This window comes from Triturus cristatus, chromosome 12 (genome assembly GCF_964204655.1).
Source record: "Triturus cristatus chromosome 12, aTriCri1.1, whole genome shotgun sequence".
In the NCBI taxonomy this organism is placed as follows: domain Eukaryota; kingdom Metazoa; phylum Chordata; class Amphibia; order Caudata; family Salamandridae; genus Triturus; species Triturus cristatus.
In genome coordinates, this window is record NC_140595.1 from 798,738,712 (window position 1) to 798,756,082 (window position 17,371).

Below are 17,371 nucleotides of genomic sequence, written 5' to 3' on the forward strand. Positions count from 1 at the left end.
ACGCAAATTGGCCCTAGACTTATTCTCCATCTGTTATAGGATACTTTCTCGCCCACTGTTGGCCAACTATTCCCAAATTGCAGCTATCAGTGTTACACTTGGGTGTGTCGCAGCAAGACCGTAGGCAGGGGCACCTAAATGAAACAAATTAAATAAGATTGCACAATAGAGAACACTGTTTGATCCAGAATACACCTGCAGACACAGACATCCATCTACATTCAAACTGAACAAAACAGTACATTTAAACTTAAGTTGAGTAGGGGAAAATAAGGCAAGATGCGGAAAAAAATAATTTTCATATCAAACTATTCAAAAGCAACCCGTTTTCTGAAAACTATTACCATTATAATAGCAAGCTATTTTACAACTAATTGTTGTGTTCTTGGCATTGAACTAGCATTTCTCACTATGTCATGTGGCCAATTTATATTCATCAGTCCGAGAGCTCTAAAGTTTCTACATTTATTTAGTTTTATTAAAACACAAAGCAGGAGAGCGGGTGGTGACACACTGCGAGAAAATGGAGTATCCGTCAGAAATATGATTATATATGATAACAAAATGATTACTTACCAGTTGGAGTAATTTTGCAGCCTGAAGACTTGGTAAACAATTCACATTGCAGCATGAATCCTTTTCTGTATTCACATGCAGTGCATCTGATTATGTACTGGTATACAGTTCCTTAGGAAGGAGGGTTAAAAGTGGGCGAGTTGTCAAACAGGTGTTGTAGCACCCTGGATATCCACACAGTAGTGCTTTGTAAAGGTATGTGGGGCACACAGTAGTGTTTCGTAAAGGTATGTGGGGTTACCAAGTCGTGCACATGCAAATGTCGCTAATGGATATGTTTTCCAGGAATGCTAGGGTTGCACTCTTTTTACTGGTTGAGTGTGCCCTGGAGCGAGCAGGTAGAGTTTTTCCTGACTTGTGTAACAGATATGGATAGTTTCCACTATCCACCGTGCAATTGTTCCCTTCGTTACCAGCATACCTTTGCTTGCCCTGGCAAAGGAGGCAAAGGGTTGGTTACCCTTTCAAATTGCTTTCTTCTCTTATAGGTAGCACACGAGTGCTCTTCGGACATCCAAGGCGTGTAATGCCCTTTCAGCTTGTGACTTTGGGTCTTGGAAAAAAATGGTAGTTGGATGCTTTGGTTGAAGTGAAATTGCAACACCATCTTAGGTAGAAATTGAGGGTTTGTTCGTAAAACTGACTTCGTCCTTGTGAATTTTAAGGTACGATTCCTGGATCGTGAGCGCTTGTAACTCGTGAACTCTGCGAAGTGATCCTTTCAGGAATCTTTTCACCACTGGTAGTGTGAAGATACTGCTCCTGGTTGGTCCTCTGGTGTATGAGACTAGGATGGCCAAGTATACTCTTAGTGATGCGTAGTCAGGCTGCTATCCAGTAGGTGGGTAAGGTACGTTCGCACCATACAGTAGCCTGTCATGGCTTCTAGTTTTTCAAGTTCCATGCACCATACAAGTACTTGACTATTTAGCCTCCTTCAGGATCTCCATTCTCCCAGGTATTATGATTTGTCTTCTGGACATCTCTAGTATCACTTCTGTCTGGCCTATTGCTGTACGATAAAAATGAGTGACATCCCAGGTTGTCTGCCTTTTTCCATTACCCTTTGGATCAGGGGAATCTGTGGAAAGGCATATGCAAATCCCCCTGACCAGTCTATCAAAGGACATCCCTTTGAACTGGTGGTGAAGAAACCTGGACAGGAAGTCTTGGGATTATGCGTTTTCTGGACTAATAAGTCTATGCTTGGGGTGTCCCAGTATCTGAACACGATGTCCAGCACTTCCTGCTTTATCTCCCATCCGTGGGGAGGCGCTCTTTTGCCTGCTCTGTCTGCCTCAGTGTTATGTTTTTCTGGGAGGTGTATTTTTACTAGGATCGTGTACCACTGCACCACCCATTTCCATCTCTCTTGTGCCAGTTGACAGTGGGAACTACTTTGTTCCTACATGCTTGTTGAGGTAGAACATTGTCGTTGTCCATTTGAAAAAGCACCATCTGTCCCTTCATGTGCACCTGCAATGCTCTTAAAGCTAGGAAGACCATCTTTAGTTGCAAGTAGTTTATGTGCCTCACAGTGTCCAATGAACCCCAGAGTCCACGGACCTTCAGATTGTCCATGTGTGCTCCCCAGCCTTGTGGGATGGGTCAGTCGTTATGTTTACCATGGGGTGGTGATTTAAAAGGTCTCCCTATCCTCACATTCATTGGGTTCTACTATTCTATTTTCTTTTGAACCCTTTTTGTGACAACCACTAGATCCTCCCAACTTCCTGTAGCTTTTTACCATTGGTTGCAGAGCCATTCCTGTATGGGTTGTATATTCAGTCTCGGAATGAGGGGATGCACAATACCAACATGCCTATCAATTTCATGACAGTCCTCACGGTCAGACTGCCCCTTCTGATAGGGTTGAGCTTGCTCTACTATTGTTGCCGGACTGGATATGCATATGCTGTTCTTGAGTACAGGGTCACCAACATGCGCCTCCAAGATCCCAGGGACCACCATGCTAAACAGGTGGCAGATGCTTCAGTTTGAGGCGATGAGTGATGTATAGGTCCCCAGGGTTACTTAAGGCCACCCCACCAGGAAGGAGGGTAGCTTATGACTGAAATGGGAAAATTGGGATAATCACAAATAAGTCCTGAAGAAAGCAGATTGACCCAGATTGGCATTTAAAACTGCTGAAGCATGTCAACCACAGATGTATGGGGTCCCTACACCCCCATCACATCGCACTATATTAAACCTTGCCAAAGGCCCAACCAATTAAAACAGGATCCGGGCAGGCAATTTTAATCTTAAACTAAAACTCAATCCCTACACAATAGATCAAGAGCTCCGCTTACAAAAGCTTCGAGCCTGTCCACCCAAAATAGGCGAGTGGGACGTGGGTCTGATGAAGCAAGCCACAGGTGGTACCTGTGGTTGAGGACCCAACATCCTAAAAGTTGTGTAGATCTCACCAATTTACCTGGGTGTAGATCCTGCACTTTGATGAGATATACGTTGGGCCACGCAACAATCACAGACAAAAACAGGATATACAAAGCGAGGGTAACTCCCCCTATTGGGATAAAAGAATATAAGAGAACGTATAGTTTACCTGTCGGTGTAGTTTTGCAGCTTGAAGACTTTCTGGATTCACTATGCTGTGTATTATTATGCCATCTTGTGGTTGGGTCCGGAATCGTAGTATTTTCTATTTTTTTTCGTGGCCCAGGTGGGCGGCGACGTCCCACCATTTGGTGTCTTTCGTGACGTCGGCACACTTCCTGCAGAAGCTCCCACCTTTGGTCGCCATCTTCAGATTCTTTTTTCTCTTCTTGTGTTAATCCTGTTCTCTGTTATTTTGTAAAGTCTTGTTTATCATTAACCCTTTACCTCCGGTCTCATCTTTCTGGCAGCGGAGGATGGGTTCGCTAGTGAATCCAGAAAGTCTTCAAGCTGCAAAACTACACAGAGAGGTAAGAAACTATACGTTTTGCAGCGTGAATCTTTCTGGATTCACTATGCTGTGCATAGAGTTTGTAGCGGTTTGTCCTTATTGTGGTGGCTGGGTGGAAGATGAGCACTGGTTACTGAATAGGTGTTGTAAGACCTTCTGTCCCACTTGCGCTGCTTTGTTCATTTGAATATCCACAGTAGTGCTTGGTGAACGTATGCACTGAAGACCATGCTGCCGCTTGGCAAATGTCTTGGATAGGTGTGTTTGCTAGAAACGCAATTGTTCCTCCTTTCTTCCTTGTTGAGTGAGCTTGAGCTGCTCCTCTTAACTGTTGTCCTGCCTGCTTGTGGCAGAGTTGAATTGTCTGTGCAATCCATCGTGCCATGGTATTCTTGGTGACTGGTCGTCCCAGAAAACTGCTTGCGAAGGACACAAAATGTTGTTTTCCTGCATTCCTTTGTTCTCTATATATAGTGCATTACAGCCCTTCTGGCGTCTAGTGTGTGCAGGGCCCTTTGTTTTTGTGGTCGGTTTTTGGAAAAAACGTGGTATCTATTGTTTGGTTCGTATGGAACCGAGACACCACCTTTGGCATGAAGTGTGTGTCCGTCCTCATTACAATCCACTCCTTGCGTATTTGTAAGTAGGGCTCTTGGAGTGTGAGCGCTTGCAACTCACTCACTCTTCATAGTGAAGTGATCGCCACTAAGAAGGCCGTCTTTAGTGTGAGCATGTGCAGTGTAGCCTTGTGAATAGGTTCCAAGGGTGCCTTCATCAGTTGAGTTAGCACTACGTTGAGGTTCCATGCTGGTGCTGGCATACTCTTTGGGGGGGGGGGGGGGAATTCTCTTAGCCCCTTTCAAGAATCTCTTCCCCATGAGAGGTGATCAAACTTTTTCCAGTTTCTCCTCTTGTGTAGGCCACCACCGCAGCCAAGTGCACCCTCAGGGATGTGTAGCTTAATCCACTTTGTAGCAGGTGTATTAAGTACTTTAGTACTGTTGATTCCCTTGTGACCTTCCGTTGTAGTTTCTCCTTGATGCACCATTGGGAGTACCTCTTTCATTTTGCTATGTAGCACTTTCTTGTGGTAGGCCTCCTTGCCTCCCCGAGTACTGCTATAGTACTTGCTGGTAGTTTCAGATGCGCAAATTCTAGGTCTTCAGGAGCCATGCTGCTAGGCTGAGACCCTCTGGTTCTGGGTGAAGCTCCCTTAAGTTTTGCATTGTTAACAGGTCCCTTCTCCTTGGGAATCTGTGTGCTTGTTCTTGTGCCATTTCTACTATCTGCGAGAACCAGGACTGTCTGGCCCACTGAGGTAGTATCAGTGTCATGTTGCTGATTCTGCATTTGCCGAGTACCCTGTGTATCAGTGGTATCGGGGAAAAAGCGTATGCAAAGCTCGGATATACTTATCCATAGCGCATTCCCTTGGGACCGGTGGTCCGGTTGCCTGGATGCGAAGTGTTGGCATTTTGCATTCTGGTGTGTTGCAAATAGGTCTATTTATGGAGTACCCCATTTGTGGAAAAGCTTCTCTATTTCCTGCTGGTTGAGCTCTCATTCGTGGGAAGCCGACGTCTGTCTGCTGAGCCGGTCTGCTTCCACATTTTCCTTTCCTGGGAGATGTATTACTAGTAGGTCTATTTTCAGTGGGATGGCCCATCTCCAAATTTCCTGTGCTAGCCCTGATAATGGTACTGATTGTGTTCCTCCTTGTTTGTTGATGTAGAACATGTTGGTTGTGTTGTTTGTTTGGACCAACACCCTGTTCCCGTACAGCTCTTTCTGAAAGGCTTTTAAGGCTAGGAATACAGTCTTTAGTTCCAGGTAGTTGATGCGTATGACCGCATTCTGCAGCAACCATAGACTCCTCACCATGAGCTTGCTCATGTGTGCGCCCCACCCCAGCTGGGAGGTGTCCGTTGTGATGGTCACTGTTAGAGTTGGTTGTGTGAATGGCTTCCCCTGTGATAAGTTATCCTTCTTCCACCACGCTATTTCCTGATGCACTGCATGTGTGACAACCACATGATCTTCCCAACCCCCTGTGGCCTGTGACCATTGCTGCTGGATCCATTCCTGGAATGGTCTCATGTGCAGTTGAATATTTGGGACTAGGTGGATGCATGACGCCATCATTCCCATCAGTTTGCTCGCCGTCCTCACGGTCAGAACTTGCCCCTTGCGGTAATTACGTGTTTCTTTCAGTATTGCCAATGTTCTCTTCCTGCTGGGGAACACCTTTGCCTGAATGGTGTCAATCTCTGCCCCTAAGAATATCTTAATCTGCTCTAGTTCTCTTGACTATTTCTCCCAATGGATTGAGAAACCCAGTCTTGTTAGTGTTCGTATGACCTGCTGGATGTGTAGTCTGCACAGGTCATACAAACTTGCCTTTACAACCCAGTCATCGAGATAGGGGTATACCTGTAGCCCTTGCCTTCGTAGGTGTGCTGCGACAGCTGCTAGGCATTTGTAAACACTCTTGGTGCGGATTTGAGGCTGAATGTCAGTACTGTGAACTGCTAGTGTCTTTGATCACAAACCTCAGCAGGCACTTCCGTTTGATGGGGATGTGCAAGTATGCTTCCTTTAAATCTATAGTAGCCATGTAAGAAAGTGGCTCTGTATATACTGTTCCCAAATAGGTACAGTGTGCACATAGTCCACAGTCCCCAGAGGTTTGGCAGAGGCTAAAGTTAGATTATAACCTTACTCTCTAAAGTGGCAGCTTGGTCGAGCAGTAAGGCAGTATCAGAGGACAGTGTAAAGCATTTGTTGTACAGTCAGCAAATGGTCTCACACACTCAATAACTAAACTCTAGGCCAATGGTTTTGTATCAAAAGATATAGTTTTATATTAGAACCAATAATATGTATCAAAATATACTTTCTCAGAATGAGATGCTTTAGACAAATACTTTTCAATAGGCAATAGACTTTTGAATGCAAAGTTACAATTGTTGCAATAGGCAACAATTTCAAACACAATTATACATTCAATGGGAATTTCTAGTTAAATGCAATAGATTACTTTTTGGATTACTTTTCCTACCACAGGACTGGATACTAGATTCAGTCCCGGGACATCTCCTGTAAACAGTTGAGTAAAAACGTTTTGGTTACAGTAGTGATTTTTAAGGAATATTATTGTATTTTAAAAGTTGACACTTCGAAACTTTTTCTAATAGAATCACCAATGTTATCCTATGGGAGGAAATTCACTTAGCAGGCAAGTGGGGTTATGGTTACTTTTTCTAACTCGGGGTTGGATCCTGGATCCAGCACTGGGGCATCTCCTGTAAACAGTTGAAAGAATGTGATTTTGTTATACAGGCGATTTTTAATGAATTTGTAAGTTTGCAAAATTGACACTTAGAAGAAATTTCACAGAAAAACAGTCAATGGTTTCCTATGGAAGAAAATTCGAGTTACGGGTAAAGTATGTTCTCATTACTTTTGTAATCCAGTGCTGGGCTCCTAGGCTCAGTACTGGGACATCTATCTAAAACAGGTAAGTAATTAAGTTTTCACAGTTGGTACGTTCATGCTGCTAGGCGCCGGGATTTCGCCTCTTGGATTGAAACCGAGATATTCCTCTAATCATCATTGAAAATAGCAGTTGTTGCTCCAGTATCGCCGCGACCCGACTGACCGGATCCCCATTGAGGAATCAAATTATTTCCAGCGTCCATCAGTAATATTGTTCTTCGCGGCATCCAACTGTGATCCCGAGGCACTACTCTGAACGTAACCAGTACGACAACCACGTCTCGCCGTTTGTTGGCTCTATACCAGCTCTCACCCGCATCATTTATTGAAAATACACTGGCAGTATTAAATGTCTTGAGCCAAACGTACACAGGCATGTATAAGTAAATGTAATGAAGAGGATTCCAATATTTATTTTCCCAGGGCTCGAAACGATGTCGACAGTCTTTACACCATATGCATTTAATATATCGTAAAGTTTATTGTGCAATGGTGTTCTTACGTTACATGAGTCTGCTATAATTTATGCTACGCAGACACGTTCTCTTTGCCTGAACCTTTCCCTAATTGTTTTTTGTTCCTTTGTGTTAGGACGCGGGTTGTGTCCCACTTGAATTTTGTGTGTGTATTTTATGTTATATACCGATTTGATATTAAATCCTGTCCGGCTGGACAAAGAATATAGCACCTATTTAGCCTATATTTATTTCCCATAGTATTCAATTTTGTCTAGGGACCCCTGTCTTTAGAAAACATAACCGGTAGGTGTAGCAGTTGTTTGAAAAAGTGTCTTTAGCACTGCATGCCCTACATTGGCTTGTTTATGTGCTAACACATCCACACAATAGTGCTTTGTAAATGTGTGTGGTGTGGACCATATTGCTGCCTTACAAATCTCAGCTATAGGAAATACCTAAAAAGGCCATAGATCCTCCTATCTTACAGGTGGAGGGCTAGATAGTTATTTTAGCTTCGGCATAGTAAGTTTGAATGCATTCACCAATCCATCTTAAAAAAACAGATTTACAGATGGGATTGCCTTTGTGAGGTGTAGTAAATGCAACAAACAGTTGGTTTGTCTTACGAAAATCCCTTGTCCTTTCAATGTAGTAAATTTACGCTCTTCCGCTATCAAGTGTGTGAAGAGCACTGTCTGCTACCAAATCAGGTTGAGGGAAGAACACAGGTAACTCAATCGATTGGTTAATATGAAAAGCAGAAACCACTTTTGGAAGAAGTTTTGGGTTGGTGCGAAGAATTACTCTCTTTATGAAGCTGAAAGAAGGATTCTTGTAAGGTTATTGCCTGTAGCTCATCAACTCCCCTTAATGAAGTGATGGGAATGAGGAAATGAGGAAGGCAACCTCCCATGAAAAACTGTAATGGACAATTGTTTAACCCCTTCAGTGCCCATGACGAGCTGGACTCGTCATGGGCTGCGGTGGCGCTGTGCCCATGACGAGTCCAGCTCGTCATGAACTCCGCCCGCTAATACAAAGCGCGGCACTGGGCGGGGAAAGGGGCGGGCATGCAAGGGGTTAATGGCTCGAAAGGTGGACCCATGAGTTTAAGCACAATGTTCAGATTTCAAACTGGTGCAGGAGGTACTCTGGTTGGTATTGCTCTTTAAAGGTCCTCCATAAAGGCTTCAATGACTGGAACCTTGAAAAGGGAACTGTTTTGCAAATATGCGGCTACTGCTGCAAGGTGCAATCGAAAGGATGTGTCGGCTAGACCAGCTCGCTGTAGATGGAAAAGGTAACAAATAATATTTTAGATAGAGGCATCTAGCGATCAATATTGTTGCTGTTACAATTTACAACAAATCTTTTCCATTTTGCTGCATTGCATGCTCTGGTGGTAGGCCTTCTTGCTTCTTTAAGAATAGTCATACACTCTGGTGGTAAGTTGAGATAGCCAAACTCTGACTTGAGGAGCCAAATCGCTACATTGAGCTCCTTGGGGAATGGGTGTCTGACTTCTCCATGGTATTGAGTGAGAAGGCTGGAACTGACATGCAACTTTTTATGTGGAACCACTGACTGTTCTAAGAGTGTGGTAAACAATGGTTGATGGGCCCATGTGGGAGCCACTAAAATCAGTGTGAGCGATGTTTGCCTGACCTCCCGAAACAGAAATGGAAGAAGGGGAGAGGCGGAAAAGCGTAGACAAATATCCCTAACCAATTCATCCATAGGGCATTGCATTTGGATAGAGGGTGTGGGAACCTGGAGGCAAAGTCTGGGTAGTTTGAGTTGTCGACTGTGGCTAACAGATCTAATTATGAAAATCCAGATTATTTGAAGTATGAAAGGAGAGCTTGGGGATGAAGTTCCCACTCGCGTATTTGTTGCCGCATCCTGAGGTTAGAAATTGGATGGTTAACACCTGGGAGATGCTCTGCCAGAAGATGAACTCTGATGGATTGCCCAACACCAAATGGTCTGAGAGTGAGGTGTGACAGTTGCAGGGCGTGCCCCCCCCCCCCCTTGTTTTTGTACATAGTACGTAGCTCTCATATTGTCTATGTGGACTAAGACAACTTTCCCTACAAGGTGAGACTGAAAAGCTTTTAGTGCTAGATACACAGCTATAAGCTCAAGATAGTTGATGTGAAGACTTTTGTGCTTGCTGTCCCACAGACCTTGAATTGTCAAACTATGGAGATGGGTACCCCAACCTGTAAGAGATGAGTCTGCTGTTAGAACGATCTGTAGAGCAGGGTCAATGAAGGACTGCCCTTTTGATAAGTTGTGTGTTCCACCACTGCAGAGAGCATTGGATGCGGCTGTCAACCAATACTAGATCTGTTAACTTACCCCGAGACGGATTCCACTGACGTGCCAAGCATTCTTGTAGGAGACGTATGTGTAATCTTGCGTGAGGCACTACTGCAATGCAGGATGCCATAATTCGTAACAGTTGTATGAAAGTTCTGACTGCAAAGTATTGGCTGTTCTGAAACTGTAGTAACAGAGTTTGAATATTTCGAATTCTAACTGCACTGGGAGAGGCTAGAACTGTGTGAGTGTTAAGAGTCGCTCCCAGATAGGACTGCATCTGTGAAGGCTGAAGATGAGACTATTGCGTATGACCGTAAACCCCAATTGGTGGAGTAGGTCTAATGTAGTCTGAGTGTGTTGCAAACACTTCTGGTGTATGCTGGCTTTGATGAGCCAATTGTCTAGGTATGGGAAGACATGAATCTGTTGTCTTCTGAGATGAGCTGCCACTACTGCTAGACATTTTGTGAACACTCTGGGAGCAGTAGTTACTCCAAATGGGAGTACCTTGAGCTGATAGTGTTTTCCTGCTATCACAAATCTGAGATATTTGTGAAGTGCTGGGTGAACCAGAATGTGAAAGTATGCGTCTTTTAAGTCCAGTGTGGACATAAAATCGCCTTGCTGCAGAAGTTGAAGCATAACCATATGAAAATGTTCTGACAGTATGCACAGGTTTAACATCCTTAGGTTAAAAATTGGTCCCAAGGAGACATCTTTTTTGGGGTTTGAAAGTACAGAGAGTAAACCCCTGAACCTTGTTACTGTAGTGGAAATGGTTTTATAGCTTCTTCTGTTAAAAGAGCTTGTACCTCTTGTTTGAGGTCCTGTCGGTGATCTGACGAGAGTTTGTGAGAGCGAGGTGGAATATTGGGAGGATTGCTGGAGACCTCCAGGCAATACCCATGTCAGATGTCTAGTACCCATTTGTCTGATGTTATAGATTGCCAAATGGGGAGAAATTGTTAAAGATATCCGATAAGTGTTAAATGCTCGGGGGGAAATGTAGGCACGTCACTGCTTATTGGGGGAAGGGGTTACCCATTGACGTGTTCTTACCCATACCCTTGAAATTATTTCTTCTGTACCCTCCTCTATAGAAGCCTCTAGAGGAAGAGGGTTGCCTGTTCAATTTATATGAGGAAGCGTTAGGGCACGAGGATGACGTTTTGGACCCTCCCCTATAAAAATGAACAACAAAGGGAGCCTCTGTTTGATGGGGACTGAAGCTCCCCTGTGGATTTCGCCATGTCATCTACTTGTGGTCCGAAAAGATGTAGCTGGTCAAAAGCGGTACTTAAAATGGACGGCTTAGAATTTCAAGTTTTAAACCCGAAGTTCAGCAAAGTATGTTGTCGTAGGAGAATGCTGGTGGTAATTCCCCTTGCTGCAGTGTCAGCAGCATCCAGAGCACATCTAATGGAAGAATTAGACAGGAGTTTGCCTACTTGCTTTCTTCTGGAAGGTATTGAAGTAGACCTATCTCAGCCCAGTGTGCCATGTCATACCTGGCCACTAGACTGTGTTGGCAATGCGCCACTGGTGAGCGGCTTGAGCAGCCATCCTTTTACCCAATGCAATCAATTAATTTAATTTAGACTGTTCGGGGAGGTGCAGAAGTACAAGTAAGCTCTCGAACGAGCATTAGGAGACGACTACTAGTGAGTCTAAAGGCAACTGTCTTAATCAAAATAAGATCTGATGGGGGGGGTTATATTTTGTCAAACCTAGGTGTTAGAATGCAGGCAGAGTCCTTAAATATTTCATCTGCATGTCTCGTAATGTCATTTAACATAGGAAGACTAACTTGTGCTATGTGAAGCCCCTAGTGTCTCTGTCCAAAGACTTTATAAAATGTAACCCCATAATGAGCTGCTGCTCTTGAAATCAGCTTGGATAAACTACATCATCTGGAGGTGATGGCTTTGCAGGGTATAAATCTGGATTGTTATCCTTGGGTGAATCAATATCATAGTCCTCCCATGGATCTGATGGTAAATGATGGTCATGATGGTAGTCATGATGGTCATCATCATCTTCATCCCCCTATATTAGGCTGTGTGTTGGACTTGGCCCTTCTGGCAGGTTCACCCCTGAACTTTTTTTCTTTTTACTGATGACTTGGTGTGGTGATTTTTTGGTTTCCTGCGCACTTTCCCTGTGTCCCAGGGTAAAGTGCGTGCGTGCTCTGAGTGCATGTGGTGAGATAGGCCTGCCCTCCCATAGGAATGCATGGGGAATGTATGTATCCCTAGTAGTTCCTGATGCGTGGGGTGTGCAGGCCCGAGTTTGGTATGTGCGGACTCGTGGGAGTGAATGCTGCGCGATGATGTGTGCGGCGTGCATGTACCTAGTGTGGAAGTGCCACTTCTAGAAGTGGGCACTTCTGTGTGCAGTGTGTCTGTCGCGTGATTGGCTGGTCATGTCATGTGACGGGCTAGGGATTCCCCAGAGTCAGGATGAGTCACCCAGTGGTGAATGGGGAGATCAGCAGCTAGATGGGTGGGAGGAGTACACCTGGGTCCTGAATAGGGCAGGGTTTTCCACACACAATGCTGGCTCCACCCCCTGCGGTGACTGACGACCCTAGCCCTGCCAATGAATAGAGTGAGGGGCTGAGCACATCAAGGGTGCTCCCCAACCAGCTGCGACTGGTTTTCCCCCTCACCCTGAACCCAGAACAAAGGGGTTTGCTGTATAAAAATGGGGCTGTGTCCCCACAGAAACTGTTCTCTGCCAGGATCTTACCTGAGGGGGGCTGCTGCTGCTGCTGGACCAGAGGACCGCCACTTGGACTACCTCCCTGCCTGGAGGCCCAGTGAGCTGGCTCTGGGTCCAGCCTTGCCCCCACCCCTGCCCTGCTGCATGCAGGGAAGAACTTTGCTGGACTTAGGTGTTGACTGGCACCCCTAAGCGCCTGGAAGCGCTTTTCTTTCCCCCAAAGCGCTTGGATTTGCCTTTAGCGCTCAGGAGCGCTTTATTGCTGAAAGCCGGTGCACACCCGGCGTTTGCCCCGTCTTTCCCGATCCTGAAAGTCCCCTGGCAGGTGCCCACCCTGCCAGGGACATTGCCGTGGACATCGGCGGGTGCCCACCCCGCATAATCAATTATTTCTGGCGCGGGTGCCCACCCCGCTTATGGCCGTTTTGATTGAGGGAGCCCACCCCTCATTATCGCCTTAGAGATAATCACCGCTGCAGCCCGGGCCGAAATCCCGGAAGTCAGGCAGCCTTCGCTTGAGACGTGGGCGGGACTTGACCCGGAAGCAGCCGGGAGCCTACCCCGCGCTGTCCCGGACAAAGGAGGAAGAACCCGAGAGAGCGAGAGAGCCCCGAGGAGCGGGAGCTCTCTGGTGCCGCCTCGCACTGCCCCGGTGAAAGAGTCCGGTGTGACGGGAGCGCCGGAGGCTCCCTAAACGAAGCAGACCGGCAGCGAGAGGAACGGAGTCCCCCTGCGAGCGGCCCGGTGAGTAGGGGAGGGCCCTGGGGGCTCCGTGGTGTCGGCATTCTCTACTCTAGAGCGCTTGGAGGCTCTAAACGTTTGGGGGCATTGTTCTTCGTGGATCAAGAGCCTGCGAGGCTCCGGGGGCATTGTGTGTAAAGAGTCCCCCGTGTGGGACTCCAACGAACGTGGGCCTTTTGTTAAAGAGCCGTGAGGGCTCCAACGAGGCGGGGCTGATTCCAGAGCCGGTTGAGGCTCCAACGTTACGAGGGCATTCTTTGAGAGCCCACGAGGCTCCACCATATGCAGGGGCATTATTTCTTGAGCGCGAGTCGCTCCAACGTTGGGGCATTTCTTGTCTCGAGCCCACGAGGCTCCAAGGGGGCATATCAATTTCAGAGCCCAGAGAAGGCTCCAAAGGCACAGTGGTGCCCAAGTATTTTCCCAGCTGCACAGCACTTAGTGGGCAGCTGCCACGTTAGGTTGGGCATTGTGCACCTGGCTTGCGCAGCCTGCGCAGTCGCGCCCTGACATTCTTGGATATTGGTCATTTCTGCCCCCCCCCCCCGAGAGGCCAGTTGGCCTGGGGACAGTTATTTTGTGTTGTGCCCTCGCCCAGGGTACCTGGTGATTTGCATATATGTACTTTTGCGCCTGCGCAATGTCCTCATGATATTTTCCTTCCCTACACCTCTGAATGTTATGCATCATGTGTTTATGTGCTTAGACCCCTACAGGTATTGTGATACTTAGGTGGTTGTTTTCTCCCTAGTACAGGTGGTACTAGTGAGGTCCTAGTTCCCTGCGTGATATATTCCTAAAGGTGGTTAGGGTTGCGTAGGTGGTACTTCCTGTTACCAGTAGTTACTGGTTGTGTGCTATATGTTCTATTTTTAGCGCTACAGTGATTGTATGTGCTATGTTCTCAAATATTATTCCTACGTTCTAAGTGCTATTTCTACAAAGTGCTAACTCCTGACAGTGGTCCATGTGGCCCTGTCCCCTGTATATATAATCCCTTGTAAATTCTGCCCGTGCCTGTTGGCACATTGTAAAGTGTGTGTTTTTATCTAATGTGTTGTGTATAATACAAACGTTATTTTTTATATAATACCTTGTGTGGAGTTTCCTTTGTGGTGGGCCTTGGGTGTTGTTGCTGGGTGCGCGCGCAAACGCTTTACACATCGCCTCAGGGATAAGCCTGTCTGCTCGTGCCAAGCTACCAAGGGGGTGAGCAGGGGTTATCTTTGGCGTGTAACTTCCTTGCCCTGACTAGAGTGGTGGTTTCTGCCTGACTTTGGCGCAAGCCTTAGCCAACCAGAAATCCCATTTCTAACACTGTGTATGAGGAGACACCTGAGGTGTTATGCGTAGAGGATCAGAGCCTGGCAACTGTGGTAGAGGTTAAGATGGGTGAGGGGATTGCGCAGTAGGGCCATTAGGACTTGTAGCCATGTCCTCTTTGAGAGGAGTCTTATAACCAGTGTCCTCTGAACTGACTCCTTTTTGAAGGTGTTTTTGCCAAAATATGTCCAGTATCTGGATTGATGTAGATTTTTTTCTGCTTAGGGTCTAATTTCTATTTCATAAGGTCCAGGATCAGTTCTATAGGCTCTGGAAGGCCCTTTTTCGATTTAGACGCCGAAGGTTTCAGTGCCGAACCGGTCATGTCTTTTATCCTTCAGATCTGAAGGTTTTGTTCCGAAGACAATTTGTCTCAACTTGATCCTGAGCTGGAAAGCTTGACTGATTGCCGGGCCCGAGAGCGGGCTGTTGGAAACCTTGTCTTGGTGCCGACCATGGTCCGAAGGCAGAGGTGGTGGCAAAGCCTTGTTTGGTCGAATATATCTTGTGGGGGTAAAGGGGCTTTAGTACTTACAGCACCCTGTCGTAGTGGAACTTCGTCGGACTCCAACTCTATTTCCAGCTCGGATTCCAATTCTGGGATGGAGAAGGCTTCTTCCAGTTTTGCTGCTGTCACTTCGACCTCTTCATGTTCAGATTCTTCTCCGAAGATATTCGCAGTATGTTGGATGCTTTGTCACTGCATCTCTCGTTGTCAAGCCAGACAATAGCGTAGTCATTTTCAATTGGAACGACCAACAAGCCTCACACACGTCTTCCTCTAGGCTTTGGTGAGAGACACAAATTGCAGACATTAAGTAGGTCTGTGCGAAGGTACTGGGAGTGGCACAGAGGACAAAATTGAAACTGAGTCCATCTGCAGAAGGCTAGACCGACGCAGCTAGGCCCGAAGGCCGCTTAAGTTTTCAACCAAAGATGGAGTTTCCCGATCAATTCAATACACAGAGAATAGGGAAACGCGTACGAAAATACAGTCGAGGGTACAGTGGACTGCACACAGAGGGGAACCGGAAGGAAAGTTTCGAACCAGAGCGCAGCGATACACATTCCGAACCAGATGGCGGAAAGAAAATCTATCAATAGAGTCACCGAAAGGATGAGTCACTTTACCGCGTGACTGGGAAAGGCTTCTTTGAAGAAAAACAAATTGCAAACCTCCGGAACAAACACTTGATGGCAGGAGTATGCAAAGCATGTGTATCTACAGCACACATGCCTCAAACCTGTAATTACAGGTAACTTATTTTCTTTTGCAGTATTGAGGTATCTTTCATAGATTCACATGCCTGAATCAGAGCAGCAAGTAGTCACAACCAATTTCATCTTGTCTGTTGTGGATGGTGGGTGACTTCTAGCTCGTAATGTATCCCCAAAATTTTGAATGAACAGGAAAGTCACTTTAAGGCTATACCTGTGCGTACTGTTGTAATTATTAATATACGGAATATACTGTTAAATGGATAAATTATCACATATTGGCATTTCCATATACAAAACATTAGTGAGAGGCAAGGGAAACCCACAGAATAACTTATAATACACCTTACCTAGTTATCATTCGTATCTTCCAGTACATGTCAGTATTTGCAACCACCATAAGAACAAAAGACTTTCCCAAGGGTTAGAAAGAGGCCTACCTTAATGGAAGAGATGGCGAAGCACCACCTGGCAAAGGTCTAAATCTGCATCCTGTGTGGACTCCAAGCAACAGTGCTGCATGAATTTATGAGTGGTCCTCCCGCTTGCAGTATGACGGATCTTTTCCAGAGTCACTCCAGCGAAGAGGGCCGCTGACGTAGCAACAGCTCTGGTGGAGTGAGCCTTCGCTGTCCTTTCCAAAGGTTTGTTAGCTTAGACATGGCAGAATTGTTTCGCAGCCAATATCCATCTTGCGATAGTGGCTTGTGTTACTGCAGTCCCTTCTCTGCCTGGCCATAGACAACTAATAACAGATCAGCTTTTCGAATGTCCTATGTTCTCTGAAGGTAGAACTTAAGGCAACGCTTAACATCCAGCGCATGCAGTGTTTGCTCTGCAGGCGTTAATGGTTGCGGAAAAAAGGACCGGAGAATCACCGGCTCATTGAGGTGGAATTGCGTCTGGCACCTTAGGAATTAATGTAGGATTAGTCCTTAGAATCACAACGTCTTCTTTAAATATTAAAAACAAGGGTTTGTGTTTTTTTTTTTTTTTTAAATGGTGAACGTTTGGACCTCGCTTACCCTTCTGGCTGACTTGAGAGCCCTGCAGAAGAGCGACTTTCTAGGTTAGGAATTTCAACTCATTATGAACGGGTTTGAATGGTCTTTTCGTGAGTTGCGCAAGGACCACATTGAGGTTCCATTCTGGTGGATGTGCTCGCACTGGAGGAAAGGTACGGAACAGCCCCTTCATAAATTGTTTGATCAGGCTTCAGGCATAAAGACAAGTGGCACTTGAAGCTCTTCTATAGAGTGAAATGGAAGCCAGGTGCAACTTAAGAGGCGAAATCCAAACCAGATTTAGCCAGAGGCGCTATATGGTAAAATCTGTTGCAGGGATACCTGAATTGGATGAAGGCCATTTCTTTAGCACCAAAAAAAGAACCTTTTCCATTTCAGTTTGTACGTCTTGTTGGAGCTTTCCGCTCTAGATTTAGAGAGGATGTCTCTACACTCCGGCAAAATGCTCCTGTCTAAGCTCCAAGAATTTAGGAGAAACGCATGCAAGTGCAGAGACTCCAGATTCAAATGGCACACTTGACCGTTGTCCCTGGTCAGGAGAGGAGGAAGTAGCTGCAGATGTATGGGTCTGGCCTCTG

The 17,371-nt window shown here is 46.0% G+C and overlaps 1 protein-coding gene across 3 annotated transcripts in view; it reads right to left on the reverse strand.

Moving 5' to 3' along the window:
• Window positions 1-17,371, reverse strand: part of GIGYF1 (GRB10 interacting GYF protein 1) — a 1,351,771-nt gene that overhangs the window by 1,143,998 nt on the left and 190,402 nt on the right. The window lies entirely within an intron of this gene.